A 19469-nucleotide genomic window follows, 5' to 3' on the forward strand; every position below is an offset into this window, starting at 1 on the left:
AAAATTCATGTTATTTTGAAATTGTGCATTAAACTTCACTGTGAAAGAAAATACTAAAGAGGCCTAAATTTCCTCATCTTTAGCCATTCTAAGATTTTGCATGACAAATTGAGGGACCGACTATTTGATACAATGCTAAAGATATACTACAATATATTGTGCCTCCAAAAAACAAAATAATCAGAAATGTTACTGTGTAGTGTAATGCATCATAAACAAGTTATAGTTAAGTGATTAAAAATATAGTTAAAAAATATACAGTGTTACAATTTTATTGTAGGATTCAAATTGAAAAGGACACCGAAAGATCTATTGCTGAAGGATCAAGAGCTCGTTCCTCTCACCCTCTGCTCCACCCCTGGAGGCTAAGCCCTCAGCCACCATGTCTAGGTTCTCTGGAATTCCTCTCTAAAACAACCTTGCCTTGTTGTCTTTCCATGCTTTCAAAATCCTCGTTGGGTATTGTGACCATATTTTGTAAACCAAATCCAGGGAAAACATATATAAAAAAATTGAACTCAAATTCCTGATGGCAATACTGGAGAAGTTTGTTGGAGTAATGGCTGTATTTCTCTGATGACTGTATCAATTTTAGAAATGTGTTGATCTTGCTCAGTTGGTTGCTAAACTCAAGACAGAGCAAATTTGACCGGCGACACAATAGCTCATATGGGGACTGTCCCCAGAAATCGGGGATGTGTGGTCTATCCTAGTGCCACCCCTACAACACCGCCTTGGACTAAATTCCTCACACTTCTTACTTGGAGTCCAGCATTTCCATTCTTTAGTTTGGGGGTTTTATGTGAATGATGCCAGATAAATAAATACAATTATCCCTGTTGACAAATATGGTAAACAGAACGCACAAAGTATGGTACAGCATAAAAAGACTACAGTACAAATGTTATGTTAATAGATAAGAAGGCAAAGGCAAGCGTTCTTTATGCTTACCAAAATTCCACACTTTTCTCCAATCCCTTCACATGATCACTTTTTCAGTAGTTTGCAAAATTTATAAAAACAAAAGACCTTCCAATAAAGAAAACCTTTCCCTTTAGTTTTAAATTACTGTAATGGAGCTAGCATATGACAACAAAAACTCAGTGTTACATGGTTAAGGAGTCAGTGAGCATTACAGCTGACAGTGAAAACATTGTACAGCGCTATAACATGCAGGATGATTTAAATAAATGGCAAGATGATTTAAATAAATGGTTATATTTTCATTTTTCAACATCACCCACTGGTCAAATATTAACAAAATGAGTTTTGTATAGCGTTGACCTTGGCATGTTCAGAAATGCAAAAATCCCTGTAAGCACATAAAAGTTTATTTATGTCTCTACAGGCACAGAAACAACTTTTCAATCATGCCCAGTAATATAAAGTGTTTGACACGTATGATTTAAAAAAAAAGGAAAATCATGATTTGGCAGTAAATTAATCGATGACATCCACAGTAAATTTTCCCACACTCACAATACAGCATTTGGAATAGAGCCGGAACTTTCATTTGGAGCTTTTTTAGAAAGTATACAACAGTACTCCAGGTATGACTTATCCACAGCCAGCAATGTAAAAGTCTGTTTTTGCATTGATGATCCAAGACCACATGAGCAAAGACTTATAGTCTGCCAGACTTTATCCAGTCTTTTTTTCCTACATCTATTAAGATCAAAAGCACTAAAATACTGTACTACTAATACCAAGAACAGCAATATCTAATTTTGAAACATTGTTATAACTCATCCTACCCATGGACATTCATCTTCCCTCCTGTGCATCCAAATTTTGTTGCCTGCTTCACCAAAAAAAAATAATTCTTGTGGTTGGGAGCTCACAACTGTCCAGCCTACAAAACTCTTTGATTTCCATCATGTCATCAATGCTGTTTACCTGGTCAATTTGCCAGGAAGTGGTCTAGACAATCCTGCCAGAACTGGCAAACAGAGCAAATTGAAAAGCAATGGCAATTGCAACTGGTTACTCCAATCTTGTAGCTCCTGGGACATCCAAACTTCAAATTGAAAAAAAGATTAAATTAGTGGAATTTGCTTTTGCCGGACGCCGGTTAACCCCGGATGTCGGATAAATTGTACAAGATGCCCGGCCCCGATTCATTTGTCTTCTTACCCGTTTTAAATATGGCAGTTGATTCAGATGAAAATCCGGTTACTCCAGGCAAAATGTTGCGCTGTAGCCGCTGAATGTACTCACTTGAAAATATGGTGGGTTTTATTAGCTGACAGAAGCAGTGCTTATTAGTGTGTCCAATGGCTGCATTCAGCCACGAGGGACTCTCGGATGTAGATGTGAGGAGTCAAATTGTGATTGATAGTAGATTCAAGCCATTCATTGATGGCTGGAGTTGGGCTGTCAATCAGTGAGGGGTTGGGGGAACAGGGAAGAACAAGGGAGAGAATACGCGATTGATTGACAACCGAGCCGTTTGTGACTGGGTGTAACCCATCCATTAACAAGCTGCTGCAGGTTGTCAATTGCCTCAACCCTGCTAATTGCCGTTTTTCTCTTTTTAGAACCGTAGAAATTTACATTACAGAAGGTGTCCATTCCCATCCAATGGGAATGGCAATAGGTGGGAGCAAGCGCGGCTGCCCTCTTCTGCTGGACAGGAATTGTAGTTTGGTTAACCTCGGACACCCCTCAAGATGGACAAAACAGTCATCCCCGATGTGTCCGGCTTAACTAGCTTCCACCGTACTTGAGAAATTTTGTCATTTCTCTCTTTGCCAACATCTTTTCTTCGTAGTTTGCCCTCCTTATAGACTTACTGTAAAATGATTATACAGTTGAGTCTGCTTAATGTTACACTCTGTCAGACGGGACAAAATTATATTGCAAATCAATAAAAGGTGATGCAAACTTACCATTTAATGATTGTTAGGATAATAGTCAGGTCACAACGATTAGCAATGCATTAAATACAAATATTCAAGTATGGACACGTTGATGCAACACCAGTAAGCAGAAAAATAGCATAATAACAGAAGAGGTGACCCAATAACCAGAATGCACTGAGTGTCATAACATGCAGCATCTCAATGCCACCATTTACTTACTCTATATACATTTTTGGATCGACTCTGGTGATTTTCTAATAAGCAATGCTTCTGTCAGCCAATCAAATCCATCATATCTTCTTTTGTTTCTTTGTTTTATCCCTTCCCCTAAAGGCATTGTGATTTTTTTTCTTTTACCAGTTACAGTTCCGTGGGTATGCTGGACAATCGTACCCAAACCCCAAGCTCATTATTGATGTGTGAGCCTTGAAAACAAATGCCAAGGCCATTTGACTAAAGGGGGGTGGATCACAACCAAGCCTAATCTTGTCCTCCCTGAAATCTACTTAAGTGTACCTTGCCTCTGGATAGTGATCAGGAGCACTAACTCTGGCAATCTCCTCTCCTTACCCCAGGGAGGAGGAGGAGAATTCTATACCTAAATGCTGTCCTGGCTGGGAGAAGCAGTACAGACCTAGACTGAAATCTTGATTTTCTGGTCTGTCCTAGTGTTTTATTAAGCAATTGGAGATGTTCTGGCAGTGTATTCTAGATGTTCCATCTTGCTCTGTTTCAGAGTACAAGTAATGCTATATGGGCAGACAGATAAATTAAGTAATAAGTCTAATGCTCCCTGATATTGCCGGCATAGCTTTAGGATATGGAAGCAAGAGGAAGAATTACATGGTTTAATTGATTGCCACTAATGCTATACCTTTTTCTCTTTTTAGAACCATAGAAATTTAAATTACAGAAGGTGGCCATTTGGCCCATAGAAACAGAAGAGAGCTATTCAGCCCCTCGAGCCTGTCCTGCCATTTTATAAGATCATGAATGATCTGTACCTCAAGCCCAGTTACCCGCCCTTGTCCCAAATCCCTTAATATCATCATGTTAAGTAAGTGCTACGTTTTAAGTTTGTATCATCTTTTATTGTTCTTAAAAATGAACACATGACAGACTGTCATTGATTGATTGCTTCACAAAATTCTAAGAGAATTCGAAGGAGAGAAGCGTGTCAGGCAGAAGGGAATACAAAAGGACAAACAGACCACACAGGACAAGGATAGCGCAAGTGAGATCAAGGCACAATGAAATGGACAGCTTGGATATGGAATTTAGTAGATGACTACTTTAGATGAAGTACTCATCTTCCTACATGAGTAGTGTTCCTACTCATGTAGGAAGATGAGTACATTATTGATGTGATGCTACTCAAAGAGAGAGAACAACAACAAAGTTAAATTTTTATAGCACTTTTGACGTCGGGAGGATGTCCCAAGGGGCTGGACAATCAGTGTTTCGGACCCGATTTGGAGGTTGGGATCAGGGAGGGTGGAGGGCAGGGGGGGAAGGAGGGTGGTCGAAGGAACGTCAAAGAGGAGGGTCTTGAGATGGATCTTGAAGGAGGCAAGGGAGGAGGGGTCTGCGTGATGGAGTTCCAGAGTGTGGCAGAGTGGCAGAAGGCTCGCCCACCAATGGTGGATGAGGCACGTGAAGCAGGCTGGAGCCCGCTGAGCGGGGAGCAAGCAGGTCAGGTAGGGGGTTAGGAGGTCGCAGAGTGAGCGGGGAGCAAAGCTATGCAAGTTCTATGAAGGTGAGGACCAGGATCTTCAACTGTATCGTCTGTGTGATGGGAAGCCAGTGTAGTCGGGCGAGAAATGGGCCTGATAAGGCCTCAGATCCTGGTGCGAGAGGGGCACAGGCTGATGGAAGATAATCAATACAGACCTTGTCCATCAGGAGAGCCTCGGTTTTGTTGACGTTCAACCGTAAAAAGTTAGCTCTCACCCAGGACTTGATGCCTGACAGACATTCTGTCAGGACAGCAGTGGTCCTTGGAGTCAAGGATGGAGTCAGAGAGATACAGTTGGATGTCATCCGCAAATATGTGGAAATTGACCCCATGTTTGCGGATGATGTCACCAAGAGGGAGCATATAGATATTGAAAAGGATGGGACCAAGGACAGAGCCCTGAGAAACACCACACAAGATGGTGCGGGGGCTAGAGGAGAAACCGTTTGTGGTGATCAAGTGGAGATGGTGTGAGGTAGGATCTGAACCATTCAAGGACAGAACCATGAAGGTTGAGGTGAGATGAAAAGAGGTGGAGGAGGATAGAGTGGTCAACGGTATCGAAGGCAACAGAGAGGTCAAGGAGGACGAGGAGGCAGAGGGAGCCCTGGTCGCAGATGAACAACAACAACTTTTGTCACTTTGACCAAAGCTGCCTCTGTGCTGTGGTCGAGAATATAGAGGAGGACAGAAGATGATGAAAAAGAATCATACTGAGTCTGGGAAGAAACCTCTCAGAAGCAGGAAGCCAGGGACTGAGAAGAAGACTACAAAGCCTCGAGGGAGGAGACCAAAGCTTGAGAGGTTACATTCAATCTCTTGCAGTATGAGCAGTCACAACGATGAGAAAACAATATCAGTGACTGGAAGAAACAACAACAAATTACATTTGTATAGTGCCTTTCACGTCGGCAGGACATCCCATGATGAGGAGTGGAAAGGGAGCTGGAGGAGAAGAGGACGAAACAGAAGAGCGGAGGGGAAAGAAGGTGCACTGAAGAGGAAAGATGACAAAAGCTGGAAATGGGAAAAATAAGAAACTGAATAAAAGCAACAGGAAGTGGGAGAGGATGAAGTCAATGAGAGTTTTCAATGAGCGTCCTAAAGTTTTGAATTCTGAATATGAATAGTTGATGCATCTAAAATGAACTGATTCTACTTCAAGTAAACAGCTTAAAGTCAAAGTAGGAAAAATTCAGAAAAGTTAGAAAAAAAACAGAAATAAAACAAAAGAAAAACAATGAGTTTAAAGAAGAATCCAATATGGATATAATCCAATAACCAGAAAGATTAACGGAACACAACTTTAAAAACAAAACAAACCAGAGAAGGGAAGACATAGGATATCCCTTTTAAGGAGTAAAAGGCAATTGAGAAAGAATCAATGAAATAAAGACGGGAAGAACAAAACAACACTGGGAGTGGGACAAAGCGGTGTGGTTATGGTTAATGGATTGGAGTGCTCGGAGTTGAGGATAAAGAACCTTACTAACACGCCTGGGCTTCGAACTGAGAATCATTATAGATTCTGTAGAATAATTACCAACAATGCAACAGTGATGCAGGACGTTTTCTCCCCTGGTGAAATTTGTTTATTTCATTTAACAACTTTCACTTGTATTGTACCAAAGCAAGATGTGAAGAAGAGGAGTTGGAGGTAGGAGAGATGTATTCAAAGGTCAAGGCCAGGAGGTAGGTTTTTAGAAAGGTTTTGAAAACTGATGGGAGGGAGTGAGGCATATTTTTTCTGAGAGGGATCCCTGGAGACTGGGGGCACAGTGGCTGAAAGCTCAACTATCAACCGTCTTATTCTAACTGCTACAAAAACGTAAATGCCATCTGACTCAATTACTCCTGCACTAAATTATATTTTGGCAGGACTCCGAAAATGTTGGTCCAGTATAATTTGCAACATTAAAATATTGGTCAACTACAAACATTAAGGAGAACATAAGATAAACAAAGCTTGTTAATACAATCTATTCAGGTTTACAGCACTACCACAGCATGAGCCAATTCTCATGATCTGAATCTTGACTGGAGCAAGCTGGAGAGATCTCCCATTAGGGAGGTTTTATGGCATAGATACTGGATCACTGAGTATACAGTAGAGTTGTTGACTCAGCTCTGCTCCTGTTTTGCCACTCGCATCACCATGAAGTCGGTTTGACTGAAGAGAGAACTTACCTTTACCAGTTGCAGGTGCAAAATGGAACATTAATTGCCCGACAACAACAAATTACATTTGTATAGCGCCTTTCATATCAGGACAGTCCTGAACAGTCAGGGATCCAACACCGCATAGAATAGTGACTATCGTCTTTTGCGGGGGAGCAGGGTCTCCTTGGAGCTGAACTTGCCTGTCAATGGAATGTCGGAATCAAGTAGCCCTCTGTGGCAATCTCAGTAGTTTGGTTTCTGAGCCAGGTGGGTCCGCAGTATTCCAGGGGCCGGAATATTCCACAGCCAGCCTGGCTTATCACCAGGACCTGGAAGGGCAGACCAGTCACTGGGGACAGGGAGTCACCCCACTCGGGTCCTGTTAACCCTGCAAACTAAAGCCCTAACAGGCTTTTGCCGACCTGTGCCTAATACTTTCCAAAATTAGGTAATCAGGATATGTCCCTCCAGGGAGAGAGTGCGCATTCCGTTCCAACAATCTATCTCTGGGATTTCTATGTGTAGGTGGGATGCATGGAAATCTCAGCTTGGGTTGAATACTCTTAAGCATGGTGATGGGTTTCTGCATGTGTCAGACAGCCAGCTGACCCCCAAAAATATAGGAAAAGGTCCAAAGAGCAAGAGAAAATTAAGTATTTCCGTGAGACCAGGTCCTCTAAAGACTCAGCTCAATAATTTTTAAAAATTTAATTGTGAAGATTAAAAAGTTGGCATTGCACCAGTTCAGCTATAGCAAAACTTGTGCAATTATGAAACTATGAGAGACAACACCTGCTCTTGCATCACTTCTCTATCCTAAGCAAGCAACTATACTTCAATTAGGCTTGAGTTTGCAAACCTAATTGGTTTGAACTGATAGAACCTCTGCATATAACTGGCCTACAATTTTTTGTTTGAGAGACAAAGCAAGATAATTTCTGCAAAACGTTTTTTCTTATTTTAAGCGCTCGGAGATGCCGTCCGACGTGGAAGGCGCTATATAAATCCAAGTTGTTGTTGTTAGTTGAATACATATTAAAAATAAAATAAACTGCATTACATTTATTAAAAATGTGGGGCTTTATCAAGTGAGACACTTTTTTAAAAAAATGGTTCTGTATGACCCAGTGAGCTGTGACAGCAGTAGGGTCACAATTGGTACCAATACCCTGCTACAGAGAAGGAACAAATCTGCCAGGACATGGTACCAGAGGGCAATGAATATATATGGGACTATGCCCTAGCACAAATCAGCATGGTCACAGAAGAATAAAAATTTTACTTTTTTAATAAAAGATGTACAACCATATAAAAATGAAAGTTTTTAAATGGGTATCTTTGTAAATAATTCCTAAAATAAGCCACAAAGATGTGAGATATTGCAAGATTACTATATGTAAACCTTTACAGTATCAAAGATACTGTATATTGCAACCATAAAGTAAATCACACATTATACAAGAGAAGGGTGAGAAGAAACAATGATAGACAAACTTAGCACTGTGTACTTGTTGACAGAAACTCAGTTCTGACTGAAATACATCGTACACCAGAAAAACATAGACATTTTCATTATGTATTAATTCTAGCAATATAATTCACATTCCTGTCGAGTTTCGATAGTGACCGGAAATGAACACATGATTTTACTCAAATCTGTGTCAAGTTGTCTACCAGATGGATTTTCCCAACCCATCTCAATTCTAATGATAATGGATATTATTGCAAGTCGAGGTACTGCTACATACTTATCCTGAAAGACTTTTTGCCAATATACCAACTGTACGAGTATTGCAGGTAGTTTGTACTAATATACAGTATATATATACACACTTATCAATATTGAGAGGAGGAGGAAAGAAATTCAATTGGTTCTATATGCTCCAATAGCTATGAAGGGAGATTCAATGAAGAACCAGACTTTTGAAATTCAGTAACTGTTATGTGCAGCGTAAATATTAGCGATCGTACATTAGCTGACTGGTTAAACTAGTCATTTTTTCCTTCTACCCCTCATCAGTGAAATGCTTGCCATAATAAAGTGTTCCACCCGCAGAGTTTGGCCAAGAACTGATGAAACCAATTCCAAAGTTTGGAAGAGAAATTTGAATGACAAGGACTCCAATAAGCTTATTAGGAAACAAGAACAATAAGACTAATCAGCTCCCAGAATGAATGTAGACTTAACAATGATATATGCTTGTAAAAATGTAAAGATTATGGACTTGTTTCCATGGCAATTTTATCTAAAGCATGTGCGGTGAAAATTGTTGAATCTAAAATTAATGAATTTGTTTCCACTTGTACTAACTGATACGGTTTCTAGAAGTGAAAGCTACATTTTCAATCTATTTGAAGCACAGGACCACCAGCACGAGTGAGGGTTTGTGGAAAGAAAAAGTTAATTTTCTGGATTCAATTTTATAAAAGGTGAAAATCACTTCTCAGTTTTCTGGATTCATACACAGTTCATACAAACTTGTCCAGCATGCTCATTATTTTCATATAGTGGTATTGTGAATTATAGTTTCTCTCTACAGGGTCAAGTGCCCCACAATTGGGCTTTAAGATCATAGTCTAAACTGGCATTGCAGTATGTGTCTGCCTGGCTCAGTAGGTAGAATTTTAAATCTAATTCTACAGAAAACTTCTTCAAAATTTAATGTATGTTGGATAAAATTCCAATGGTAAACAATTCACACTACACTTTATGAATCCAATTTGTTCTGGAATTGCAATGATTTTAAAAATCACAGCTGAAACTTTTCAGCTCCTTTTATGTGAATCATAACGTTCAGAGTTGCATATTAAATCTGTAAACTTTTCCACTGTATGTTCTCCAAACAGGATGGCCATGAGAACCCGTGCCATAGCCATTACCTTTTAAAAACACTGCCAAGAGTGTATCCTGTTCTTTGTCTGGTCATGTCAATAGTATTGGGAGGCACTTCAAGTCCAAGATGGAAACAAATTTAGAGTCACGTTTGGAGGCTGAGAGGTTAGTAATCCCTGTAGTTTAATTTGTTGCTCGTGCCATTTTTGATCAATCTTACCGTGACCAAATTTTCTGATGATCACAATAAAAAGCCAATTTACTTTCAGTTATAAAATGTTTTAAATCTTTGGTGGACAAAATCCATATAATAACTACTTTCGATAGCAATATATAATGCTGAGAATTCAAACTGTAACCACAGTACACAATGGATAATACAATAAGATGTTAATTAAAATAAACTTCTGAAATAATTTATTAAGGTTTGGCCTACGTTGCTGATTATATACAACTAATTTTGTGATTTAGTCATTCTAAGTTATTACACTCACAAACTTAGTCAATGATAAGACTATTAAGATCAGAAAGCTGAGTAGCGCAATAAACTTTATTACAGTATGTGGGTGGTGGCAACACAAATTAAATACACAAACAACATATTCACTCCACTAAAACTACAAGCCCATTGTTTCATGATGCTAATTTTTCCAGTCGAACTAAACGACTCAAAATTTCCACTTTAAAAAAATTGTGAACATTTTCTTATACTTAGAATAAAATGACTGACAGGGAGGAGTCAAGTACAGTACTGACACAAAGATTTAAGGGCCTCACTTCGCCCCTCCAGTCAGACAGAATAAATACTGTATACACCTTGTGCAATAAGATCCCAATTTAAGGAGAGAAAATGACCAATTTGACATTTTAAATACAATCTTTCAGATAACAATGAGATCATACACAAAAAAGGCAAGAAACAGACCTTGGCATTGTCGGACCTTCAAGTATTTCTTCTAAACTCCCATCAGATTTCCTCGACCAATTCAGCAGTGTGCCAGGTGCACACAGTTTAAACATGGGTTAGCTTAGGTACAGGTACTCAAAGGTCAGCAAATGCACACCCTTTGCATATTTCACAATAACGATGGTAAGCAAGCTATTCAATTCAATTTCACTTGTGAATGTGCCCACGTGCATTCCTGTGCAAAGTGATAAATATACCTCCAGTCGTTTTTCTCTGAAACATGTGAGTCAACTCATTTCCAAAGAAGATTCTCTATTTATTATCAACGTATTCTCTATTTACTATAACACTAATATATGATATAGTACTCTGTTTCTCTTGAATTTCCCTGTGAAATCTGAAACTTTAAAAATCATAAATGTCTATCTTTAAATCTCTAAAATGTGTTTAACTAAAGACATAACACCAGAGAAAGGCTTGGATGTGATTAATAAACAATACAAAGAACTATTTGAAGGGAAGAAGATTAGTTTACTGGTCAATAAAACACATAACTGAGAAAACTTATTTTTGGGGAGTATAGTGCCTTTAATTCAGAAAGTAAGACAATGATGGTCAAAATAAGTTTTTTTTAAAAAAGTATGAGAACTCCAGAGAAGCAGAAAGAGCAGATTGTGAAATAAAACAAAAAAAAACTAAAGGAAGATGAAAACTATTGCTTTACTCAATTATCCTTCTTTATAGAAAACAATTCCTGATCAAACAGGTCATTTAACAACATTTAACAACAACAACTTGCATTTATACAGCACACTTCATGTCGGGTAGCGACCCGGAGTGCTCGACAGTGGCGTAGTCTGACCCGAACCAGGGGGAGAGGGAGGGGGGAGGTGACCATAAGCACGATCAAAAAGGAAGGTCTTTAGGCAGGATTTGAAGATGGGGAGTGAGGGGCGGAGGGATTGAGGGAGAGAGTTCCAGAGTTTCAGGGTCTAGTGGCTGAAGGCACGGCCACCAATGGTGCAGCGGAGGGGACGAGGGACAAATAGAAAGCCAGAGCCAGCCGAGTGGAGGCAGTAGATGGTGCAGTAGAGGTTAGGAGATCGGATAGGTAGGGAGGTGCCAGGGCATGAAGAGATTTGAAAACGAGCCTGGCAAGGACTGGTGTGATGGGGAAACAGAGATTTGTGTGGATGAATATTTGGGAGGCGTAGTTTTGGATTAATTGAATTTTGTATATGGTGGAGCTGAGGAGACCTGGAGGAAGGCATTGAAATAGATAAGTGGCATGCTCGGAGATAATGGAGAGAATACAAGGAGGGCAACTACACTTCTTTACTTATCTAGCCTGAAAAATAAGGCTGTAATCAGGAACTCACTGTAAGAAATACTATGCCACAAAGTAAGTTGCATTTGGCCAATATGCTATTAGAACCATTTTAAATGGTAGTAAGAGCATATTGGCCTGATACAATTGAAATAATACAGCAAAACAAGTTTCAAACTGCAGACAAGTATAAAAAAAATTAATAGGAAAAGAAAATACCAAGTCAGGCAGTGTGTAGCTTTGGAAGAACAGGTTAAAAAGTATTTAACACATGCTCAAGAGAAATGCAAATGCAAGTTAAAAGGTAATGCAATCCAGTGTAATAGTGTACATGCTTTTCAAGGCTGCCTTGCGTGATTGGCATTTTCTATATATTGTAATATAGAAATAATTTTAGTTTTTTATCAATTCTAAACTGGCAGTTACAAAATTCAGGATTACACTTCACACTTCCAACTATGTTAATACCATCTCTTGAAAATAAAATTGGACATCCAGATGAAGCAAATGTCTATGAAAATAGCAATTTCACCTTATTTTCAGTCTTTGTGCTAGCATAACTTTAAAATCTACTGTAATCTTTAGAAGATTTTACCAAATGCCACCTGGGATCATTGCAAAAAGGACCAATAGGCTTTGACAAAGAAAATGTAAGTGGGTAAAAGAGATATGCAATAAAGAAGTAAACTTATACTTGTGCACAAGTATAAGACAAAATATTTATAAGCAATAAGATATTCTGAGCATATCATTTATGTGAAAATAATCAATTATGATGTGGAAATAATCAATCCTTCATGGGTTAATTACAAATCAGTGGGGGCACGTTATCATAGGTAGCAAGTTTGTCTTCACTTCAACAAAAACAACAACTTGCAGAGTAGCGTCTCAGAGCACTTAACAGTGGCAGAGCTTGACTCCGAGCTGGGAATGGGTGGGAGGGGAAGAGGTGGCTGTAAGCACGGTCAATGAGGAAGGTTTTCAGGTGGGACTTGAAAAAGGGGTGAGAGGGGGCAAGGCGGAGGGCTTGAGGGAGAGTGTTCCAGAGTTTCGGGACATTGTGGCTGAAACCATTGTGGTTTTCGGTTGCATTTGTGGTAAGGTACGATCGGAGCGGGGAATGTGGAGGAGGTGGACACATCGCCCAGAGGGGCACATATAGATAAAGAAAAGAAGGGGGCCAAGGATGGAGCCCTGGGGTACCCCGCAGGTGACCAGGTGGGCAGGAGGAGAAACCACTTGCCGAGATGAAATTGAGGCAGTTGGTTAAGTAGGACTTGAACCATGCTAGTGCGGTCCCACTAAGGTGGACGAGGAGAGGCTATGAATGAGGATGGTGTGATCGACTTTGTCGAACGCGGCAGAGAGATTCAGGAGGACGAGGAGGCAGAGGAAGCCCTGGTCACAGATAGAGAGAATGTTGTTTATCCTTCAGCAGGAAATCTGAAACTGACAATGGAGCCTCCCTAGCTAATCTAACACTAGCAATCATTTCATTATGCACCAGAGGCAACCTCTTTCTCCCCTCCCACTCCACTTGAAAATGTACATCTCTGCAACTTTAATAATGGAAAAGTCACATTACATTATTGTGAGAAGACAGGAAAACGTTCTTTAGAAACATGGCTAGCAACTGTAACGGATCTAGGTAAATCCAGTGATCATAATTCTAAACACAGTAGTATGCTGTTATAAAAAAATCAGGGCATTGGTTCTTGAAGATTGTGAATAAGCTTATAAAAAATATCCTTGCATTTGATATGAAGCCTATAATATAATCGCTCCACAGGGAATTACTGTCAAATGTAATGACTTGTACACATAGTCAATTTGTACAAGATACCAATAAACTTTTCCCATAAAATGTCATGGGACCTTTAATGTCCATCTTAACAGCAAGACAGGATACTGGTTTATCACCTCATCTGAAGAATATCAGGTCCAAAATGCAGCGCTCCCTTAGTACTGGATTGTCAGCATATATTATAAATTTAAAATCCTGATATGAGGTTTGAACCCATAACCCTCTAAATTCAAGAGGAGTGCTACCACCAAGCTGCCACCAATAAATCAATCTTAGTACAGGTGAAAATTTAGATATAATTAAAGCTAGATGAGGGTAAATAGTTTCTTAGTTTGGTTTAAAACACTTAGAACTAGTAAGAATAATAAAGTTAGATTGATGGCATAGTGTTGCAAGTGCAAAGGGGTCTGCTCATTATTATAAATACAATTTAACCTTGGAGAAGTGAAAATGGCAGTCAATCTAGATAGCAAATCATGCACAAAGGGAAATAAATTAACAATTGAGTATTACTGTAAACCACTGGGGCAAAAGACGTTGGAATCAAATTATCAGAATAAGAGGTGCATTGGGAAAAAGAGTTATTTTAGCTGTTAATTATCCTGAATTAACTGGAACAGGGGGAGAGTCCTTCAAAGCTAATGCAAGAATGGGCCGCTTCTTGGCAGTTAATAAAGGAAGAGTATCAGAGATGTTTCAATACTCAAAGTGAATGGAAAATTAGCTGCTAGGTTTTTAGGTCAACAACTACCAAGTAATAGTAAATGCGACCATCAAACACATGCATTTGTAAAGGAGAAATTGAAAAATGCCAAAGGAAAGAAACATTAGTTATTTTATTAAAAGGCTATATTGCAAAGTATAAAAATATCATTGACTTACACCTATTCTATAAGATGTGAAGAAAGAAAAAAATTAAGACGCTTTTCTTCCCTTAACCTCATCAATATGCTTTGATTGTGACATGACTAAGGTGTAGCTGACATGTTTGTGTGCTGGAAGGAGAGGGGCTTTTGTTTGACTTACTTCGGTAATACTTATCTGCATTAAACCAGAGTAATCACTACTTAAATTGGATCCTACTTATTTGCAAAATGAAATTAATAGTTGACACTAATATAAAACAATATTAGTTCTGTATTTAAACATTGTGAAATGTACCTTTTCACTTAAGATACCTGTACTTCATCTTACTATTGTCTGTGGGCTGTCACTTTAGAATTTATTTTGAATATACTGTGGATATACTTTGAATTAGTCTGAACATTCTTCCAGTCTTCTGTAATCTCTGCTCATGTTATAAGTCCAACTATAGGTCTGGTTGCCCTTTGTTGTACCCCTCCGATGCCAATATGTCCTTACTGTAACACTATAATGAATAAGACACTTTGGCCCATTTGATTTCAGAATTCTGGAATACTAACCCTATCATCTCCCTATAACAGCATTAAGTCGTTGTTGAATAAGGCCCCAACTGTCCTTCCTGGTAAACCGCATCATCTATTAATTACTCTGCACAAAGAAATACTTTTTTGTGCCTGGCCTAAAATTGGCCTTCAGGATACTGAACTTTTGTGTTCATGACTACTGACTTGGGATATCTCAAAACTAAAATAGTTCTGGATGTAATTTTTTTCTATTCTAGTTAACATATTGTTATCTTCTAATATTGTTAGCCTCTATAACAGATCCTCTAGAACATCTATTTTCAAGGCAGAAGGGCCCTACCTTATTTAGTCATTCCTCTTAAATGAGAGTGTTGTTGGAAATCATTAACTCCAATCATTGTGGAATCCTGTAGCTCAGTGGTTAGAGCACTCGCCTTGCAAGCAAGAGACCTAGATTTGATTCCCGACAGGGCAAAACATATGGCAAGTTTCCTTACTCCGTACGCCTGATAATAATCCCTCAAGAAAGAAACTATCACTTCAATCCACGACTGTTTGTGGGACACTGCTGTGCGCAATTGGCTGACGTGTTTTGCCCACAAATATACAGTCAATTCATATTACAGTGTATTCCGTAAAGCGCTTTGAGACGTCTAGAAGACATGAAAAGCACTATATCAAATGCAGGGATTATTATTATTATTATTTAAAGCAAATCTTAAGTGGCATTACAACAAATTCTATTTCTAATTGTTTTTAAAAAAATTAACCTGAGCAACATAGACCGTGAATTTCCCTTTTTAATCTCCGGTCCAGTCTGTGCAGATTTCAACCCGCTATCAATTACTACAGAATTACTTCAATGAGGTACTGAGGGAGTATTGTACGGTCCCCATCCCTGAGCCTGGCAGGTCTGAGGTATTCCAGGGCACTGATAATGATAGCCCAGCCAGCCTGACTCACCAATAGAGCTTGGAGGACTCCTGTTAACCTTGCAAGTAGTAGGGTGGTCCTTGTTGAACAAGCAGGAAGAAGCTTGCCAGACAGTGCATTTAATGGCAAACTAATAAGGTGTAAGCTGGTTCAACTTCAGCAATATCCCAATGCAGACTCTGAAGCCCCCCCAACCGCTACCCTGTCTGAAGTCGCTATATAAATGCAAGCTGCTGTAGTCAACCTGCCCCTAATACTCCGGAATTAGGTAAACAGGCTGTGTTCCTCCAGGAGAGAATGTACATTCCAGTCTAAACATGTCAATTTCTATGTTTAAATAACATACAAGGAATTCTCAGTCTGGTTGGATACTCTTAAGCATGTGTCAGACACCTGGCTGACTACAAAAAAAATGAAACATTAAACCAAAGTCCCATCTGTCTGTTCAGGTGCCCTATTCAAAAAAGAGAAGGGAGTTTCTCCCACTGTCCTGGCCAACAGTCCCCAGATAGAATTGGTAATTCACTTCATTGTTGTTTGTGGGACATTGCTATGTGTAAACTGCCTGACGCATTCACCCATAAATATAGTCACTACATTTTACAGTACAATTCTGTGAAGGGCTTTAATTCGTTTTGTCAACATAACATGTAAAACACAAAGATTAATACTTTTTTTCAAAATTGAATTCAGCAACCTGGAGTGAGGTGGGAAAGAGAAAGGTCATCCAAGGTTCTTCCTGTTGGTGGGCACATCAGGTAAAGATGAGACTGATGCTGCCCACAGTCAATTTGACAGCCAAAACGCACTGTCCAGCTTGTGATGAATTGCATACTTGAATGGGTACTAGAGTGCAAGCAATGCCTGTGCCACTGTATCTAAGACTGAATGAGAATCCTAGAAGGGGAATGCATGAAATGTAAGATATTGATCTGTGCAGAGTGTAGTCATTGAGTTTACTATAGCATGTATCTTAGCTTCTACAGTAGTTATTTCTAGAAGAAATCCTCAGTTCCTGCTGAACAATGCATATCAGACGAGTTGCAAATAAACCCTTTACAAGACTGAGAACAATATGATTTCAAATCAAATAACGTTAAAAAAAATTAAATATTGATAGCTACGCTATTCTCCTGTATTAGCAGTAAAATAAAGCCTGATATTAGTTTGCATGATCAAAATAAAGGTACTAATTAAGAAGTTCATTCAACCTATTTGATATCCTACAGAACACCTAATTTATTGTCTGCCCATTGTTGGGTTAATCCTCTAAAGCCATTTGCAAGGCCAATGGGTTCCATGGACTGGCATCAGACCCAAACAATTGTGTCAGAGACAGTGGATGTTACAGACAGTCCAGTAAGTAATTAACTGGACAAAACATAGGACACTGCTGTGCATAAATTGCCAATGTGTTTCGCTACTAAGCACATGGTACAATATATCTATGAGTTGCTTTGATAAGTATGATTGGTGCTACATCTATAATAGAATTCTTTTGAATATGTTCAATCATTTGATAATTAACATAGCATCAGTAATAATAACCTAACTAGAAAACATTACTGGTCACATTTTCACCCTAAAGAAGGAAATTAAGAAAGTAGGAACAGAACTCTGCGAGTGGAATAGATTTACCAAACAAATTCTGCTTATACAAAGAGCAGCCACTATATAAGTCAACAAAATGTAAATTTGTGTTTATTGCAAAAAACCAATATAACCAAGTGAGGAGTGTACCATACCACTGGTTCTATTGGTTCCCAGTCTCTGAAATAATCTATTTCAAAATTCTTACCTATAAATTTGTTCACACCCTAGCATCTTCCAGCTCTCTGACCTGCTTATACCTCATTCTACTGCCCACCCCTTTTGCTCAGCAGACATAGGCCTACTGCACATCCCCAATCAGGGTCACCATCAATGGTCTTCAGTCACTACACTCTAATCTCTGGAACTGGCTGCCTCTATCCCTCCGGTTTCCCCCCCTCTAACTATCTTTAAATCTCTCCTTAAGACTTACCATTTTGACCTTGTCTTCAGTCACCTCCCTCGCTTTGTGTCCATCTTAGCCATTGTGAGGGCTCCATGACGCGATCTTCATGAAGGGCGCTATGTAAGTGCAAGCTATTGTACTAATAACTGCATTAAACAACTGAGGCACTGAAATATCTTGTTTTCAAAACAGAACCTGAATGTTTGTGCCATAAATCCTAAATAGATTCTGAAATTGTCCATTGATCTAATAATACAGCTAATGTAACAAAAACATTTCTTCAGTTTTAATTGTTTCTATAGTTAAATATGTTAAAGCAACCACCTCTAGTCAGCAACTACCTGTGGTCAACAGTCATCCCGGAACAGTCTTGACTGATTTTCCATAATAATCCGCCTCTATTCAGCAACCACCTGTCTAATGCAACCATCCTTACTCCACACACCTCTGTTTACCTAGCAGTAAGTAGGAACTCGGTTTGTTAGTTGATTGGCGGATTACTTTACCGGGATAATAATCCCTTCAAATATAATAATAATTTGGCCACTCAATCCACTACTGTTTGTGAGACATTGCTGTGTGCAATTGACTGCCGCATTTCAGCCACAAAGTATATAGTCAATTCACTTTACAGTATATTCTGTGGAGTGCTTTGAGATGTCTTGAAGACATGATGAGGCAACAACAACAAAATTACATTTGTAATAGCGCATTTCACGTCAGCAGAAGGCCTGCTTGCCAATAGCCCGTTGGAGCTCGCTGAGATATAAGCAAGAGGTACTATATCAAATACAAGGATTATTATTAGTAGTATAACTAATCAGCAATGTATAACACCATTGTATAAGGATCAGAATTGTATAACTAGTGGCCACTCTTTTCTCACCTTGTTGGTGTACAGACATCCTATTCAGCAGCCAGATCTGGTCTGGTGGCTTAGCCACTCAGTGCAGCATTGGCACACAAGAAATCTAGCGGAGTCTACATGGGGGCTACCGGAAATTGTTGGCCCATAGAAACAGTAGCAAATTGTATTTGGAATTGATTTATTGCTTTATTAAAACTAATTTTATTGCTGGGTTTGTACATGTATAAGATGTGCACTGTGCACCAAAGGCGCTTTGGTCTAGTCCTGAATGGTGGCTGAAAACAAGTTTGACTGTATGTAAACTGAAAGAAATGTTCAAGTCACAAGCTTGAAGTAAAAATACTAGTTCAGAATTCGCAGAAAGATTTTTGTAGAAAGAGCAAATGAACCTTTTATAAAATGAAGTTTTGGAACAATCAAAATATACAATGTTTTTGTAAGTTTTATGCATTATAACATGTAAAATGGCCTTGTTTTGAGTTCACATTGTTTTTCCTTACCCTGTTATATTAAACTGCATAAACACTACATTTAGATGCTCAATGTGCCTGGATAGCTTGGACAGACTGAGTTATTATCCCTATTATTCTGAAAGACTGCCTTGATCCACAGCAGAACAATTGTGACCACCAGAGAAGGCACCAGATAAATCATGCG

General features: G+C 39.0%; 1 protein-coding gene across 2 annotated transcripts in view; it reads right to left on the bottom strand.

Annotated features, from left to right (window-relative positions):
- The window catches only part of mbnl2 (muscleblind-like splicing regulator 2), a 91767-nt gene that overhangs the window by 63805 nt on the left and 8493 nt on the right, over positions 1-19469 (bottom strand). The window contains exon 1 of one of the 2 annotated variants that reach the window (XM_007906278.2): positions 10515-10573. The exons of the other annotated variant lie outside the window; for it this stretch is intronic. The gene's annotated coding sequence lies outside the window, so the exon portion shown is untranslated. Of the gene's footprint in view, positions 1-10514; positions 10574-19469 lie in introns of those variants that run through there. 2 annotated transcript variants of the gene reach the window in all.

The sequence above is a fragment of the Callorhinchus milii genome, unplaced genomic scaffold (assembly GCF_018977255.1).
Source record: "Callorhinchus milii isolate IMCB2004 unplaced genomic scaffold, IMCB_Cmil_1.0 Scaffold4, whole genome shotgun sequence".
Taxonomy (NCBI): domain Eukaryota; kingdom Metazoa; phylum Chordata; class Chondrichthyes; order Chimaeriformes; family Callorhinchidae; genus Callorhinchus; species Callorhinchus milii.